The sequence below is a fragment of the Pleuronectes platessa genome, chromosome 5 (genome assembly GCF_947347685.1).
Source record: "Pleuronectes platessa chromosome 5, fPlePla1.1, whole genome shotgun sequence".
Lineage (NCBI taxonomy): Eukaryota > Metazoa > Chordata > Actinopteri > Pleuronectiformes > Pleuronectidae > Pleuronectes > Pleuronectes platessa.
This window is the reverse complement of record NC_070630.1, coordinates 3292786-3309355: the sequence shown is the minus strand read 5'-3', so window position 1 is coordinate 3309355 and position 16570 is coordinate 3292786.

Below are 16570 nucleotides of genomic sequence, written 5' to 3'. Positions count from 1 at the left end.
TATATTAAACAAACTCAGAGTTAAGGATGAATCTTCGTCGAATCTCAATGTTAAAAAAGGTTTTTGGAAATGTCCCTATTCTGAGAGAGAGAGAGAGATGTGCCTTTGCAAGACATAAAGATTCCTTTGGTCTATAGCCACTGACACTGTCACTAAAGGAGTTGTTTGTTGATGGCTCATCATCAAAGGATTCATGGTCCGTGTGCTAGATTTTGAGACACAATTTTATAAAGCACTTGAAACATCCTATTGTGAGGGATGCAGTATGGTGTGAGGATCCAATAGCAGAACACGGAGGCACAGGTAGGAGCAGTTAACAAACTTTACTTCTTGTATATGGTACACGTAAAGGCAGTCCAAACACGAGAACGTAAATCCAATAGGGAGCAGGCAGAAGCAGAGTTGGTAATCGTTAAGGTCCAAGGTCGGTACACGGGCAGGCAGTCGGCGAAGGTGCAGAGTATCCGGCAGGGAAAAGGCAGAGACGAGAAACGTTAAACAGGCAGTGGTCGGCAACAAGAGAGCTATCAGAGAGAAATGCTGGGATGCTAAGAACATGAAGATACAAAGACGAACTGGCAACTCGACACAGGAACACAGAGACTAAATACACCGGGTGATTAGGAACAGGTGCAACCAATCGGGGAGGAGCTGACAATCACCAGGGTGGAGCACACACACGAGGGAGGGAGTGAGGAGTCTGAAACGAGAGGAGAGATGAGTAGGGACACACAACACAGAACATAAATCATGACCACCCAGGTGAAACAACTTATCGGACCGGACGAGACTTGACACCTATTTACAATTAATATACTCTAATGCAGTCGATTACCTGATTGGAAGTGTGCTATTCAAAGTTGAAATTGTTCTGTGCAAATCCTGCTAATAAAGTACCAATAATGTTATGAAAGTGTGAAGTGCTGTTATTTATGTGCATAGTTCAAATATTTGTTAAAGTATTATAAACATAATTCTAAACGTCTTTTTGTGGTGTAAGGACACGTGTGTGTGTGTTCGCGTTTACACTTCCAAAACAGCAACGCAATCCATATTTTCCGAAACTGTGTTCATAAAAATACTTTGTTACATTCCACCAATGTATATCTGTCACATGAACATTGAAGCAGATCCCCCGAAAGATGGTCGAGTGTTAAAGTGATGTTCTGGTCGTTTATTTGAGCCGTCCTTATAACACCTTAAACACCGTAAAATACCTTAAAACAACCGTGGACACCGTAAGAACTTGTGCTTCTTCGAAGGGTCGCTAAAAACATAAACATTTTCCTTCGAGAAGTTACCGTCGTCACAGGATGTCCGCGACTCTACCGGAACAATTTCAATATAAAAGCATTGAACATTTCAACGATAAATAACAGAAAGACTTTTCTGACGATATAAACAATAACACATGTTGGGTTAGTTACACTCCCACCAAATTTTTTGTGTTTTGTATCAAATGATAATAGCTACGAATCATTTATCATCTACTATATCACTGCATTTTGCATAGCTTAAGTAGCTTCTAACAGCAGAACTAACTTCTGCACTGGACGTTCCAAGACAGAAAGTTTACCAGAGCGTTTACACTTTACAGTCAAGCTCTTATCTCCAACTGAGATTTTCACCTTCCTCACAAGCCCATCTTTACCACTGACTGTCTCTAAAACCCTGGCAAGTCTCAATAACCTCTGGGCAACAGTACATCAGCGTCCATCACAATGTTGCCCACTTGTAGATTTCTCCTTAGAGTGTGCAAACGCTGCCTGGGACTAATGTTCCTGTCTCCAGAGACTCCAGAACTGCTCTGCTAGAAACTGCATACGTCTCCATCTTTTGCTTTGTACAGGTCCTGTCGGCTCTACACGTTCCACAGGTAGGTCACTCGTTCTTTGGGTCTCTGGCAGTCTCCTGAGTCTGAGACATGTCACACATTGACAGAGGAATGATGAAACTGCTCTACTAATACCAGGAATCCAATAGCCACTGGAACTGATGTTGTTTGTGGTGAAGCCTTTTCCCTGAGGCTTTACTCTTTCGTGGCTATGAGCTATTATTAGTGATGTCACATAATACTCTTTGGGAATGACAATTGAGTGCTTGAAAGAGTCAGAGAAAGTTGAATGGCAGAGTCTTCCTCCCACCTTGAGTAGCCCATCCGTGTCAAGAAAAAGATCAAGCTGGCGCAGCTTGTTGTGATGTGGCAGTTTGCTGTCTTTGCTCAACAGCTTTATTTCCTTCCCATAGGCCTTGCTTTGCACATTCTGAAGTATACAATGTTCAGCACTTTCCTGTTCAGTCATTGAGAAAGGAGCATGTGATCTGGTCTTCTTGGCTCGCCGCTGAAGGCGGGCCACAGCCTTGGTGCATCTGGACCATGAAGAGCACTTGGACAGAGGATCCCAGAGACTCTTTGGTCCTGTGGTTTTTGTCAGCAGTGTCTGTGCCTTTCTGACTTCTGGATCTCCTATGGACAGATCCAGCACCATATCCTTCCGTGTTGGTAATTCTTGAGTTCCATCGTTGGCTACCTTCTCGATATCACCTCTCTCAAGCATTTTGTTCATGTATATTGTGTAATCTTTCTTGTATTTCTCATCCTTGTCGAACTTTCATCTTAGATGACTTAGTCGGATTTCAGCTAGCCTTTTGTTATCAGGTAAGGGTGGCCGTTGCTTGAATGGCAGAGGCATCTCATAATGTCCCTTGTCACTTTTCCTTATGCTTCCTTAAAGTTTTTCAAGGAATATGATATCCTCTTGTGAAACAGTCTTGTCTTCTCCATCGTGTCCTAAAAGTCTTTCACCAGGATGCTTTTAATGTCCATTGGCGTTACTGGAGGAAGTTCCGTAACGTTTACTCTGTGACACAGGCTTGATTCTGTTTCAACAAGGCATGGGGTTGAACCTCCAACAATGCTCCACCCTAAATCTGTTAGGATGGCAAAGTGCTTTTTATCTTTTCCAGATAACACCTGTATGGGCGCTAATGTTCCTGGACAGTTGTATCAGATCAGAAGTCCTATATCTAAATCTAGGAGAGGTGGCATTTCATTGACAATTACCTCTAGATGAGACCATTGCTCTGCTGTTTCATGCGTGGGTACATGATTACGGTTCACTGGAATGTAGTCTTTACTGTAGGAGAGAGGAAGGTCAACTTGAAAGCTTGAATTGTAGCCTCTTAGACGCAGACCAATTACTCTCTGACTCTTCACAATGGTATTTTCTCCAAGCATAGTGGTCAGTTTCAATTTTACAGGGTATGCATCTGCTTGTAACTGATTGGCTACTTCTTCATCGATGAAGGTGCTGTCACTTTGGGTGTCTAACAATGCAAACACAAGTTGCTGGGGGCGGTGTGGCCAATGGGGGTAGAGTGGGCGTTCTCCAACATGAAGGTTGCCGGTTCAATCACCACTCTTGCCCATATGCATGCCGAAGTGTCCTTGGCAAGATACTGAACGCCTAAATGGCCCCTCATAAATGTTGAGTGTGCTAAAAATGTAAGTCGCTTTGGACAAAAGCGTCAGCTAAATGACATGTAATGTCATGTAATATAATGCTCATTAGATGGGTTTTTGGCTGTGGACACCCACACTGGGACGATCATGGAGGTGATGTCTGATTGGCCCACTGTAGTGACATTAAGGGCTGTAACCACTGGTTTCATTAGCCGTGTTTGGAGCTGTGTTTGAACTGCATACAGTCCCCTCTCCACCTGTGTTTGCTCTATAGGTTTAATCATGGACACAGGTAGGGTGCTTTCTCTTAGATACATCACATGTGTGCCGGTGATGACATTCCCTTGTGTTGTGACCTGGTTTCATACATCCGAAGCACAGCTTATGCTCCATCTCCTTAAGAGACTTCCTCGTGAAGTCTGGGCACCTTGGCAACTGATGCTTATCATCTTTGCAACACATGCAGGGGGGTTCGGATCTCACACTGTTTACTCCTGCTTCATCACTGCTTGTGATGGTTTGCATCAAGAGGACATTGGCTTTGCTCCCTCTTATTTCCTTTGTGAATTATTTCTCGTGGAATGTGTTAGATGAGTGAAGAGCATGTAGAGAAGTGACCGGGTTGCATGCTATCTCCGCTTCCATGTTCACAAAGTTAGCAAAGTCTTCAAAGGGGGGGAAACCTTTCCCTTCCATTAGCTTGACTGTGACCTTACGATTCCAATGGGCTGCTAACCAATCAGGGACTTTCTGTAGCAACTTTTGAGCTGAGTTCTGCTGAGTGCAGACATAATGTTCAGTATATCTCCTTTTCACTTCTTTAAAGTTCATTGAGTTGTAGATTTAATTCTTAGATGATAGAAGATGTCACGTTCGCCATCAACACACACTCAATAACTCACAATGACAAAATCAATGTATTTAAAATACAATAATATGGAATATCTCTTTAATAAAAGTTCAGTCAGGAACAGTCTCGTGATCATTAAACCATTTATTGCAGCAGAAGGAAACAGGCTCGGAGCTGATGGCTCCACTTGTGTAAACGTTCCCAGGACAATGCAGATTACTCCCCAGGACACTGATGAACATTTTACACTTTGGATCCTTGTAACAAGTCTGAACTAGAAAAGAAGGAGGCTCTGATAGTGGAGGTTAAACCAGTGACAGTGGTGTGAGGCAGCACTGGCGGAGCAGGGACCAGTTAGTCATATTGTAAATGGACAGCCTTGGTTGTGAATCAGCTGCTGGGGCACGTGACTGCTCCAGAGCTTTGTCGTACAATGTAATGTACGACAAAGGGTTTCTCTCATGTATGACTCCTCATATGTTTCTTTAGACTGCACCTGATGCGAAATCCTTTATCACACTCAGAGCAACTAAACAGCTTCTCTCCTGTATGAATCCTCATATGTCTATTTAGACTGCCCCTTTGGTTAAATATTTTACCACACTCAGAGCAACTAAACGATTTCTCTCCTGAATGAATCCTCATATGTCTATTTAGATTTCCCCTATGGCGAAATCCTTTATCACACTCAGAGCAACTAAACGGCTTCTCCCCTGTATGAATCCTCATATGTGTATTTAGACTGCCCCTATGGCGAAATCCTTTATCACACTCAGAGCAACTAAACGGCTTCTCCCCTGTATGAATCCTCATATGTGTATTTAGATTGCTCCTATCGCGAAATCCTTTATCACACTCAGAGCAACTAAACGGCTTCTCTCCTGTATGAATCCTCATATGTGTATTTAGACTGCCCCTACGGTTAAATCTTTTACCACACTCAGAGCAACTAAACGGCTTCTCTCCTGTATGAATCCTCATATGTGTATTTAGACTGCCCCTATGGTTAAATATTTTACCACACTCAGAGCAACTAAACAATTTTTGTTCTGTCTTACATCCAATATCACTTAGAGGCTGTTTGTCATTTCTTGCATTTAAGCCAGTCTGAGGTTCCCTGGTCTCCATCCAATCCTCACTGTCTTCAGTCTCAGAAGAGTCTTCAGTCTTGTCCTCAGTACCTTGTTGTAAATGTCCATCGGGACCTGAGTTCCTGGCTGGTTCTGGTCCTCCACAGTCAGCTCTGTTCTCCTTCGTCTCACTCGGATGAAGCTTTGACGATTTAAGCTTCTCTTCAGCTTCTTCACTCTTCAAAGCGACAGGAGTCAATGTGAACTTGATATCATCCTCCTCCAGTCCTTGAAGCTGTTGACCATCCTGATTGGTCCAGGGTTCCTCCTGTTCCTCTTTAATGTGGGGGGGCTCTGGGTCCTCCCGGTCCACAAGGGGGCTCCACTGCTGCTGCTCAGTGGGAACCTGGACGTCTGCAAGACACACTGAAACACAAATACACACATTTATCATTCCAGAGTTTCCTGAAGTGTTTTGAAAAACTTGTGTTGTGTCCTTTAATGTCAATTGATGTGATTTTTGAAAGATCACATTCAGGAAGTAGAGATGTTGAGGTCGTTTACAGTTTGAGGCCAAATAAACAATTGTTATTTTGAGGCCAGGGCGAGGGGACGTTAGTTAGTTGGTTAAGCTGCTTTCAGACAAGATCTGTGAGTAAAACTCAGAGAAATGTGTCCAGACTTTCTGTTTCAGACACGAGCAACACAGCAGCAGGTTGTCTCCACAGACTCCTCATTATTCAGGTGAGAGGTGGAGCAGCCGGATGCAGCAGACAGAGACAGGAAGTGACTTAACTCCGCTGCTCGAGCTGATGCTAGCTAACGTTAGCCTGTGAGCGGTTGTTCTAGGACTGACCTGCTCTTTGCAGCTGATCTATGTCCTTCATCACGTCATCGAGCAGCCTCCTCTGGTGGCTGATCACCTGCTGGGACCGCTCCTCTCTGTCGTTGTACTCTGCAAAGGTTTCCTCAAGCCCCGCGAGGATCTCCTCCTCCGCCGCCGTGAGCCGCTCGGTGAGCATCGCTCTCACTGCCGGGACTTGATCCTTTCCTTCTCCTTTCTCCATTATATTAAACAAACTCAGAGTTAAGGATGAATCTTCGTCGAATCTCAATGTTAAAAAAGGTTTTTGGAAATGTCCCTATTCTGAGAGAGAGAGAGAGATGTGCCTTTGCAAGACATAAAGATTCCTTTGGTCTATAGCCACTGACACTGTCACTAAAGGAGTTGTTTGTTGACGGCTCAGCATCAAAGGATTCATGGTCCGTGTGCTAGATTTTGAGACACAATTTTATAAAGCACTTGAAACATCCTATTGTGAGGGATGCAGTATGGTGTGAGGATCCAATAGCAGAACACGGAGGCACAGGTAGGAGCAGTTAACAAACTTTACTTCTTGTATATGGTACACGTAAAGGCAGTCCAAACACGAGAACGTAAATCCAATAGGGAGCAGGCAGAAGCAGAGTTGGTAATCGTTAAGGTCCAAGGTCGGTACACGGGCAGGCAGTCGGCGAAGGTGCAGAGTATCTGGCAGGGAAAAGGCAGAGACGAGAAACGTTAAACAGGCAGTGGTCGGCAACAAGAGAGCTATCAGAGAGAAATGCTGGGACGCTAAGAACATGAAGATACAAAGACGAACTGGCAACGCGACACAGGAACACAGAGACTAAATACACCGGGTGATTAGGAACAGGTGCAACCAATCGGGGAGGAGCTGACAATCACCAGGGTGGAACACACACACGAGGGAGGGAGTGAGGAGTCTGAAACGAGAGGAGAGATGAGTAGGGACACACAACACAGAACATAAATCATGACCACCCAGGTGAAACAACTTATCGGACCGGACGAGACTTGACACCTATTTACAATTAATATACTCTAATGCAGTCGATTACCTGATTGGAAGTGTGCTATTCAAAGTAGAAATTGTTCTGTGCAAATCCTGCTAATAAAGTACCAATAATGTTATGAAAGTGTGAAGTGCTGTTATTTATGTGCATAGTTCAAATATTTGCTGAAGTATTATAAACATAATTCTAAACGTCTTTTTGTGGTGTAAGGACACGTGTGTGTGTGTTCGCGTTTACACTTCCAAAACAGCAACGCAATCCATATTTTCCGAAACTGTGTTCATAAAAATACTTTGTTACATTCCACCAATGTATATCTGTCACATGAACATTGAAGCAGATCCCCCGAAAGATGGTCGAGTGTTAAAGTGATGTTCTGGTCGTTTATTTGAGCCGTCCTTATAACACCTTAAACACCGTAAAATACCTTAAAACAACCGTGGACACCGTAAGAACTTGTGCTTCTTCGAAGGGTCGCTAAAAACATAAACATTTTCCTTCGAGAAGTTACCGTCGTCACAGGATGTCCGCGACTCTACCGGAACAATTTCAATATAAAAGCATGGAACATTTCAACGATAAATAACAGAAAGACTTTTCTGACGATATAAACAATAACACATGTTGGGTTAGTTACACTCCCACCAAATTTTTTGTGTTTTGTATCAAATGATAATAGCTACGAATCATTTATCATCTACTATATCAGTGCATTTTGCATAGCTTAAGTAGCTTCTAACAGCAGAACTAACTTCTGCACTGGACGTTCCAACACAGAAAGTTTACCAGAGCGTTTACACTTTACATTCAAGCTCTTATCTCCAACTGAGATTTTCACCTTCCTCACAAGCCCATCTTTACCACTGACTGTCTCTAAAACCCTGGCAAGTCTCAATAACCTCTGGGCAACAGTACATCAGCGTCCATCACAATGTTGCCCACTTGTAGATTTCTCCTTAGAGTGTGCAAACGCTGCCTGGGAATAATGTTCCTGTCTCCAGAGACTCCAGAACTGCTCTGCTAGAAACTGCATACGTCTCCATCTTTTGCTTTGTACAGGTCCTGTCGGCTCTACACGTTCCACAGGTAGGTCACTCGTTCTTTGGGTCGCTGGCGGTCTCCTGAGTCTGAGACAAGTCACACATTGACAGAGGAATGATGAAACTGCTCTACTAATACCAGGAATCCAATAGCCACTGGAACTGATGTTGTTTGTGGTGAAGCCTTTTCCCTGAGGCTTTACTCTTTCGTGGCTATGAGCTATTATTAGTGATGTCACATAATACTCTTTGGGAATGACAATTGAGTGCTTGAAAGAGTCAGAGAAAGTTGAATGGCAGAGTCTTCCTCCCACCTTGAGTAGCCCATCCGTGTCAAGAAAAAGATCAAGCTGGCGCAGCTTGTTGTGATGTGGCAGTTTGCTGTCTTTGCTCAACAGCTTTATTTCCTTCCCATAGGCCTTGCTTTGCACATTCTGAAGTATAAAATGTTCAGCACTTTCCTGTTCAGTCATTGAGAAAGGAGCATGTGATCTGGTCTTCTTGGTTCGCCGCTGAAGGCGGGCCACAGCCTTGGTGCATCTGGACCATGAAGAGCACTTGGACAGAGGATCCCCAAGACTCTTTGGTTCTGTGGTTTTTGTCAGCAGTGTCTGTGCCTTTCTGACTTCTGGATCTCCTATGGACAGATCCAGCACCATATCCTTCCGTGTTGGTAATTCTTGAGTTCCATCGTTGGCTACCTTCTCGATATCACCTCTCTCAAGCATTTTGTTCATGTATATTGTGTAATCTTTCTTGTATTTCTCATCCTTCTCGAACTTTCATCTTAGATGACTTAGTCGGATTTCAGCTAGCCTTTTGTTATCAGGTAAGGGTGGCCGCTGCTTGAATGGCAGAGGCATCTCATTATGTCCCTTGTCACTTTTCCTTATGCTTCCTTTAAGTTTTTCAAGGAATATGATATCCTCTTGTGAAACAGTCTTGTCTTCTCCATCGTGTCCTTAAAGTCTGACACCAGGATGCTTTTAATGTCCATTGGCGTTACTGGAGGAAGTTCCGTAAGGTTTACTCTGTGACACAGGCTTGATTCTGTTTCAACAAGGCATGGGGTTGAACCTCCAACAATGCTCCACCCTAAATCTGTTAGGATGGCAAAGTGCTTTTTTTCTTTTCCAGATAACACCTGTATGGGCGCTAATGTTCCTGGACAGTTGTATCAGATCAGAAGTCCTATATCTAAATCAAGGAGAGGTGGCATTTCATTGACAATTCCCTCTAGATGAGACCATTGCTCTGCTGTTTCATGCGTGGGTACATGATTACGGTTCACTGGAATGTAGTCTTTACTGTAGGAGAGAGGAAGGTCAACTTCAAAGCTTGAATTGTAGCCTCTTAGACGCAGACCAATTACTCTCTGACTCTTCACAATGGTATTTTCTCCAAGCATAGTGGTCAGTTTCAATTTTACAGGGTATGCATCTGCTTGTAACTGATTGGCTACTTCTTCATCGATGAAGGTGCTGTCACTTTGGGTGTCTAACAATGCAAACACAAATTGCTGGGGGCGGTGTGGCCAATGGGGGTAGAGTGGGCGTTCTCCAACATGAAGGTTGCCGGTTCAATCACCACTCTTGCCCATATGCATGCCGAAGTGTCCTTGGCAAGATACTGAACCCCTAAATGGCCCCTCATAAATGTTGAGTGTACTAAAAATGTAAGTCGCTTTGGACAAAAGCGTCAGCTAAATGACATGTAATGTCATGTATTATAATGCTCATTAGATGGGTTTTTGGCTGTGGACACCCACACAGGGACGATCATGGAGGTGATGTCTGATTGGCCCACTGTAGTGACATTAAGGGCTGTAACCACTGGTTTCATTAGCCGTGTTTGGAGCTGTGTTTGAACTGCATACAGTCCCCTCTCCACCTGTGTTTGCTTTATAGGTTTAATCATGGACACAGGTAGGGTGCTTTCTCTTACATACATCACATGTGTGCCGGTGACGACATTCCCTTGCGTTGTGACCTGGTGTCATACATCCGAAGCACAGCTTATACTCCATCACATATGATCGTCGCTCCTTAAGAGACTTCCTCGTGAAGTCTGGGCACCTTGGCAACTGATGCTTATCATCTTTGCAACACATGCAGGGGGGTTCGGATCTCACACTGTTTACTCCTGCTTCATCACTGCTTGTGATGGTTTGCATCAAGAGGACATTGGCTTTGCTCCCTCTTATTTCCTTTGTGAATTCTTTCTCGTGGAATGTGTTAGATGAGTGAAGAGCATGTAGAGAAGTGACCGGGTTGCATGCTATCTCCGCTTCCATGTTCAAAAAGTTAACAAAGTCTTCAAAGGGGGGGAAATCTTTCCCTTCCATTAGCTTGACTGTGACCTTACGATTCCAACGGGCTGCTAACCAATCAGGGACTTTCTGTAGCAACTTTTGAGCTGAGTTCTGCTGAGTGCAGACATAATGTTCAGTATATCTCCTTTTCACTTCTTTAAAGTTCATTGAGTTGTAGATTTAATTCTTAGATGATAGAAGATGTCACGTTCGCCATCAACAAACACTTAATAACTCACATTGACTAAATCAATGTATTTAAAATACAATAATATGGAATATCTCTTTAATAAAAGTTCAGTCAGGAACAGTCTCGTGATCATTCAACCATTTATTGCAGCAGAAGGAAACAGGCTCGGAGCTGATGGCTCCACGTGTGTAAACGCTCCCAGGACAATGCAGATTACTCCCCAGGACACTGATGAACATTTTACACTTTGGATCCTTGTAACAAGTCTGAACTAGAAAAGAAGGAGGCTCTGATAGTGGAGGTTAAACCAGTGACAGCGGTGTGAGGCAGCACTGGTGGAGCAGGGACCAGTTTGTCATATTGTAAATGGACAGCCTCGGTTGTGAATCAGCTGCTGGGGCACGTGACTGCTCCAGAGCTTTGTCGTACAATGTAATGTACGACAAATGGTTTCTCTCATGTATGAATCCTCATATGTTTCTTTAGACTGCACCTAATGCGAAATCCTTTACCACACTCAGAGCAACTAAACGATTTCTCTCCTGAATGAATCCTCATATGTCTATTTAGATTTCCCCTATGGTGAAATCCCTTACCACACTCAGAGCAACTAAACGGCTTCTCTCCTGTATGAATCCTCATATGTGTATTTAAATTGCTCCTATGGTTAAATCTTTTACCACACTCAGAGCAACTAAACGGCTTCTCTCCTGTATGAATCCTCATATGTGTATTTAGACTGCCCCTATGGTTAAATCTTTTATCACACTCAGAGCAACTAAACGGCTTCTCTCCTGTATGAATCCTCATATGTGTATTTAGACTGCCCCTATGGTTAAATCTTTTACCACACTCAGGGCAACTAAACAATTTTTGTTCTGTCTTACATCCAATATCACTTAGAGGCTGTTTGTCATTTCTTGCATTTAAACCAGTCTGAGGTTCCCTGTTCTCCATCCAATCCTCACTGTCTTCAGTCTCAGAAGAGTCTTCAGTCTTGTCCTCAGTACCTTGTTGTAAATGTCCATCTGGACCTGAGTTCCTGGCTGGTTCTGGTCCTCCACAGTCAGCTCTGTTCTCCTTCGTCTCACTCGGATGAAGCTTTGACGATTTAAGCTTCTCTTCAGCTTCTTCACTCTTCACAGTGACAGGAGTCAATGTGAACTTGATATCATCCTCCTCCAGTCCTTGAAGCTGTTGACCATCCTGATTGGTCCAGGGTTCCTCCTGTTCCTCTTTAATGTGAGGGGGCTCTGGGTCCTCCCGGTCCACAAGGGGGCTCCACTGCTGCTGCTCAGTGGGAACCTGGACGTCTGCAAGACACACTGAAACACAAATACACACATTTATCATTCCAGAGTTTCCTGAAGTGTTTTGAAAAACTTGTGTTGTGTCCTTTAATGTCAAATGTTGTGATTTTTGAAAGATCACATTCAGGAAGTAGAGATGTTGAGGTCGTTTACAGTTTGAGGCCAAATAAACAATTGTTATTTGGAGGCCAGGGCGAGGGGACGTTAGTTAGTTGGTTAAGCTGCTTTCAGACAAGATCTGTGGGTAAAACTCAGAGAAATGTGTCCAGACTTTCTGTTTCAGACACGAGCTGTCTGCACAGAATCCTCATTATTGAGATGAGAGGTGGAGCAGCCGGATGCAGCAGACACAGACAGGAAGTGACTTGACTCCGCTGCTCGAGCTGATGCTAGCTAACGTTAGCCTGTGAGCGTTTTTTCTAGGGACTGACCTGCTCTTTGCAGCTGATCTATGTCCTTCATCACGTCATCGAGCAGCCTCCTCTGGTGGCTGATCACCTGCTGGGACCGCTCCTCTCTGTCTTTGTACTCTGCAAAGGTTTCCTCAAGCCCCGCGAGGATCTCCTCCTCCGCCGCGAGCTGCTCGGTGAGCATCGCTCTCACTGCCGGGACTTGATCCTTTCCTTCTCCTTTCTCCATCAAATTAAATTAACTTCGAGTTAAGGATGAATCTTCCTCGTATCTCGATGTTAAAAAAGGTTTGTGGAAATGTCCCTATTCTGAGAGAGAGAGAGAGACGTGGCCTTTGCAAGACATAACGATTCCTTTGGTCTATAGCCACTGACACTGTCACTAAACGAGTGGAGTTGTTTGTTGGCGGCTCAGCATCAAAGGACTCATGGTCTGTAGCCACTGACACTGTCACTAAACGAGTGGAGTTGTTTGTTGGCGGCTCAGCATCAAAGGACTCATTGTCTGTAGCCACTGACACTGTCACTAAACTAGTGGAGTTGTTTGTTGGCGGCTCAGCATCAAAGGACTCATGGTCTGTAGCCACTGACACTGTCACTAAACGAGTGGAGTTGTTTGTTGGCGGCTCAGCATCAAAGGACTCATGGTCTGTAGCCACTGACACTGTCACTAAACTAGTGGAGTTGTTTGTTGACGGCTCAGCATCAAAGGATCCATGGTCCGTGTGTACATTTTTAGACACACTTTTATAAAGCACTTAAAACATTCTATTTACAATTAATATACTCTAATGCAGTCGATTACCTGATTGGAAGTGTGCTATTCAAAGTTGATATTGATCTGGTCAAATCCTGCTAATAAAGTACCAATAATGTTATGAAAGTGTGAAGTGCTGTTATTTATGTGCATAGTTCAAATATTTGTTAAAGTGCAATTTATACAGAACCCAATTGTGCAATATTTACAAGGCATACGCCTAAAGCTACTAGTAATGAAGTTCCTTTTGTTACTGGACTTTTCAAATAAAATATGATTATTATTTAAAACAAGTTACATTCACATGAGCATTTAGAAATAAAGGCTGCAGATGAATACATTTAATTTAGCAGTACGTACATATACAGTATATGTATATATATATATATATAAATATATATATAGTCATATTTTGTTTCTCTAATCATACATTTTACTTGATTTATTAAAATGATTATTAAAAAAAGATTTATTTTAACATTTAGTGATTCTACACTTCTGATTCAACATGATATATGTACTTTAGCCTATACTTAAATACAAAATAAACAAAATTATTCACTATCCAGTACAAACCGCAGCTAAGATCTCAATTTATGACAATATTCATGCAAAGTTATATATATATCATATCAGTAAAATAAACATTTTAAATGACTGTAAATGGACAACAGTGATACATCCCACACAGACAAACAAGCTACATTATAACTTCCCACCTGTTCCCATTACAGATTGAGAGAAGCCCATTCGTATGTATATCTGGCACATTGTAGAAGTCTATGATTGCGGAGTTGATGTGACATGTCTCTCCATCTCGCTCCTGCACCAGTTTGCAAAGTTGATCTTTGATCAGCTCCACGGACCAAATCGAATCTCTACCTCCCTCCTGTCCCCTGAACACAGCAGCTCACCTGAAAGAAAAGCCAGCGTCAGTGTTGGTCAGCTGCAGAGGCGTGTCCTTGTTGTAGAGGGTGGAGAAGCTGATTGGCCAGGGCGATGGGATCGATTGACTCTCCCCCAGGAACCAATAGGCATCAAAGATCTTACTCTAGTCTTCGGCCAAACAGCTTCAGTTGTAGACGACCACGCCGAGCTCCTTCACCTGGACGCCAACACACCACAACATTCACTTACTCTCAATCACCGAGTTTTGTGTTAAACACGAGATACCAAAATATTACAACTATAATAAAATTATGTTTACAACTAATAATCAACCTGTGTGTGTGTGTGTGTGTGTGTGTGTGTGTGTGTGTGTGTGTGTGTGTGTGTGTGTGTACCTGTGTGAGGGACCTCCAGTCCACGTTGGCACTGCCGATGTAAATGTGTTTCTTGTCCACGACCCAGAACTTAGTGTGTAGGACGCCTGAAGTGAGCTCTCTCATATTCACTGTCCTGATGTCAGCTCCTGAAACACCCACACACACACACACACACACACACACACACACACACACACACACACACACTCTCACACACACACAGACACGTTTGTTGTCTCTAAATAATAAAGCCCTGCTCTTGCTGAGATCACATTATCAGATGCTTTCCCGCTGCTGGTCTGACAGAACCAACCTCCTTAGAAGTCTCACCGAGGGGGGGGGGGGGGGGGCGTCTGCTCAAAACTTAAAAGCCTGAAACATACAACATTGATGACCTGTGGGTCGTCTAGTTTCCATCTCAACACGGAGGCATCATGGACCCCGGGCATGTCGGCAGCCGTGTCTGCCTGCACGGATACGAGTGTGTGTCCCGTTTCATTTCCCTCAGCTCTGCGTTCGTAAACAAAATATATGAAATATATGTTTTCTCTTGTATTGCTGTGGCAGGTTTCCCATCAAGAAGAAAACAGTGTGGCGCGATCAGAGAGGTTTTCCATTCCCTGGATCACACTCTTTATTCTCCTTCATTCAATCATCTCAGCTCTTTCTGTGTGAAGCCTGAGCCTGCTCTGTCCTGTCTGGCCTCAGTGCTCTTGTGTGTTTATTTGAGAGCAGGAGTCGAGGCCCCGGCTCCGATAATGACGAGCATGTCTGAAGTCACGGCCTGCACGTGTGTAGGTGGAGCTGGGGGCAGTGAGGAGAATGTGAACGAGATAGAAATCAAATTTGAAGAAAGACTGGTTGAGTCAGCGGCGGAGCGCGTCCATAAGAGTTCATTTCGCTCCATCGTGGTTATGATGGCGTTTCAATGAGGCAGCAAATGAGTTCTGCTTGAACAGAATCACTGTTCAGCAGAAGAGTCTCCTCTGCCGCAGAGACGGTTGGTTCTCCGGGGTCAAAGAGCAACGGCGAGAGAGAAGTTCCTCGAGCACGACCGAGCCGTCGATGTCAAACGGCCGCGATGAAAATGTGTATTTGTGGCAGAAGCGAGTCCGAGAGTCCGAGATCAGCAGAAACAGAAATCCACCTCACGCAGAATAATGAAATATAAACCAGCAGCTTTGTTCCCACTTCCTGTCGGGATTCATTCTCGTCTGTCAAATCACCTTCTTTTCACATAATCAAATTGAATACTCTGTTTGGGGCAATGAGTGTTTTCATGCAGCAAATATTCAAAAACAACATAAGTCGTGAAAAGTTGTTGTTCCAAAACTTTTTATGGCTCTCTAACCCAAATATCAGATGTGTATTAATGACACAGAATGTTATACCTGTGATTATGTAGTAATATTTTTAGATATTTAAGATAATGTAATAAGGTTCTATTCTTCTTTCTTACTAAACGTTAAATAGCTGCTGTTTCTTGTGTAATTTGGGGAGTAGATGAAGACTTAATAGATTTAATAGATATAATTAAGATAATTATTATAACTTTTATAAGTGTTATTACTATAATAATAAAATTATTCAACTGAATCAAGTAAATCCAGTTTCCTTTCACATCGTCTCAGTCAACAGAGGTTTGAAGGAGGTTATTACTCCAGTGTGTCGCAATAAAATAATAAGTCAGAGTTCAAAATAACCGGATCGACAAAGATGAACAACCTTCCACGTTCCACCTCCAGTCTGTACAGTTTCCAATTAACCCAACCCCAACATGGACGTGTTCTGGGATCAAACAGAAAGGCCCCAGAACCTAACCACTGTACCACTGTACCACTGTACCACCGTGCCACTCGGGAACATAATCTGCAAAAAACACAAATATGTTTTTCTCCCCTAATCTCTTTTATCTTTTTATAAATCTTCTGACCCCCCCACAGATTTATCCCTGACCCCCTTGTTGGACAGCACTGATTTATTTTTCCTCAGCTGAAACCACAGAGTTACTTTCCAAGAAAAAAAAGGAAAAAGCTTGCGACAGGTT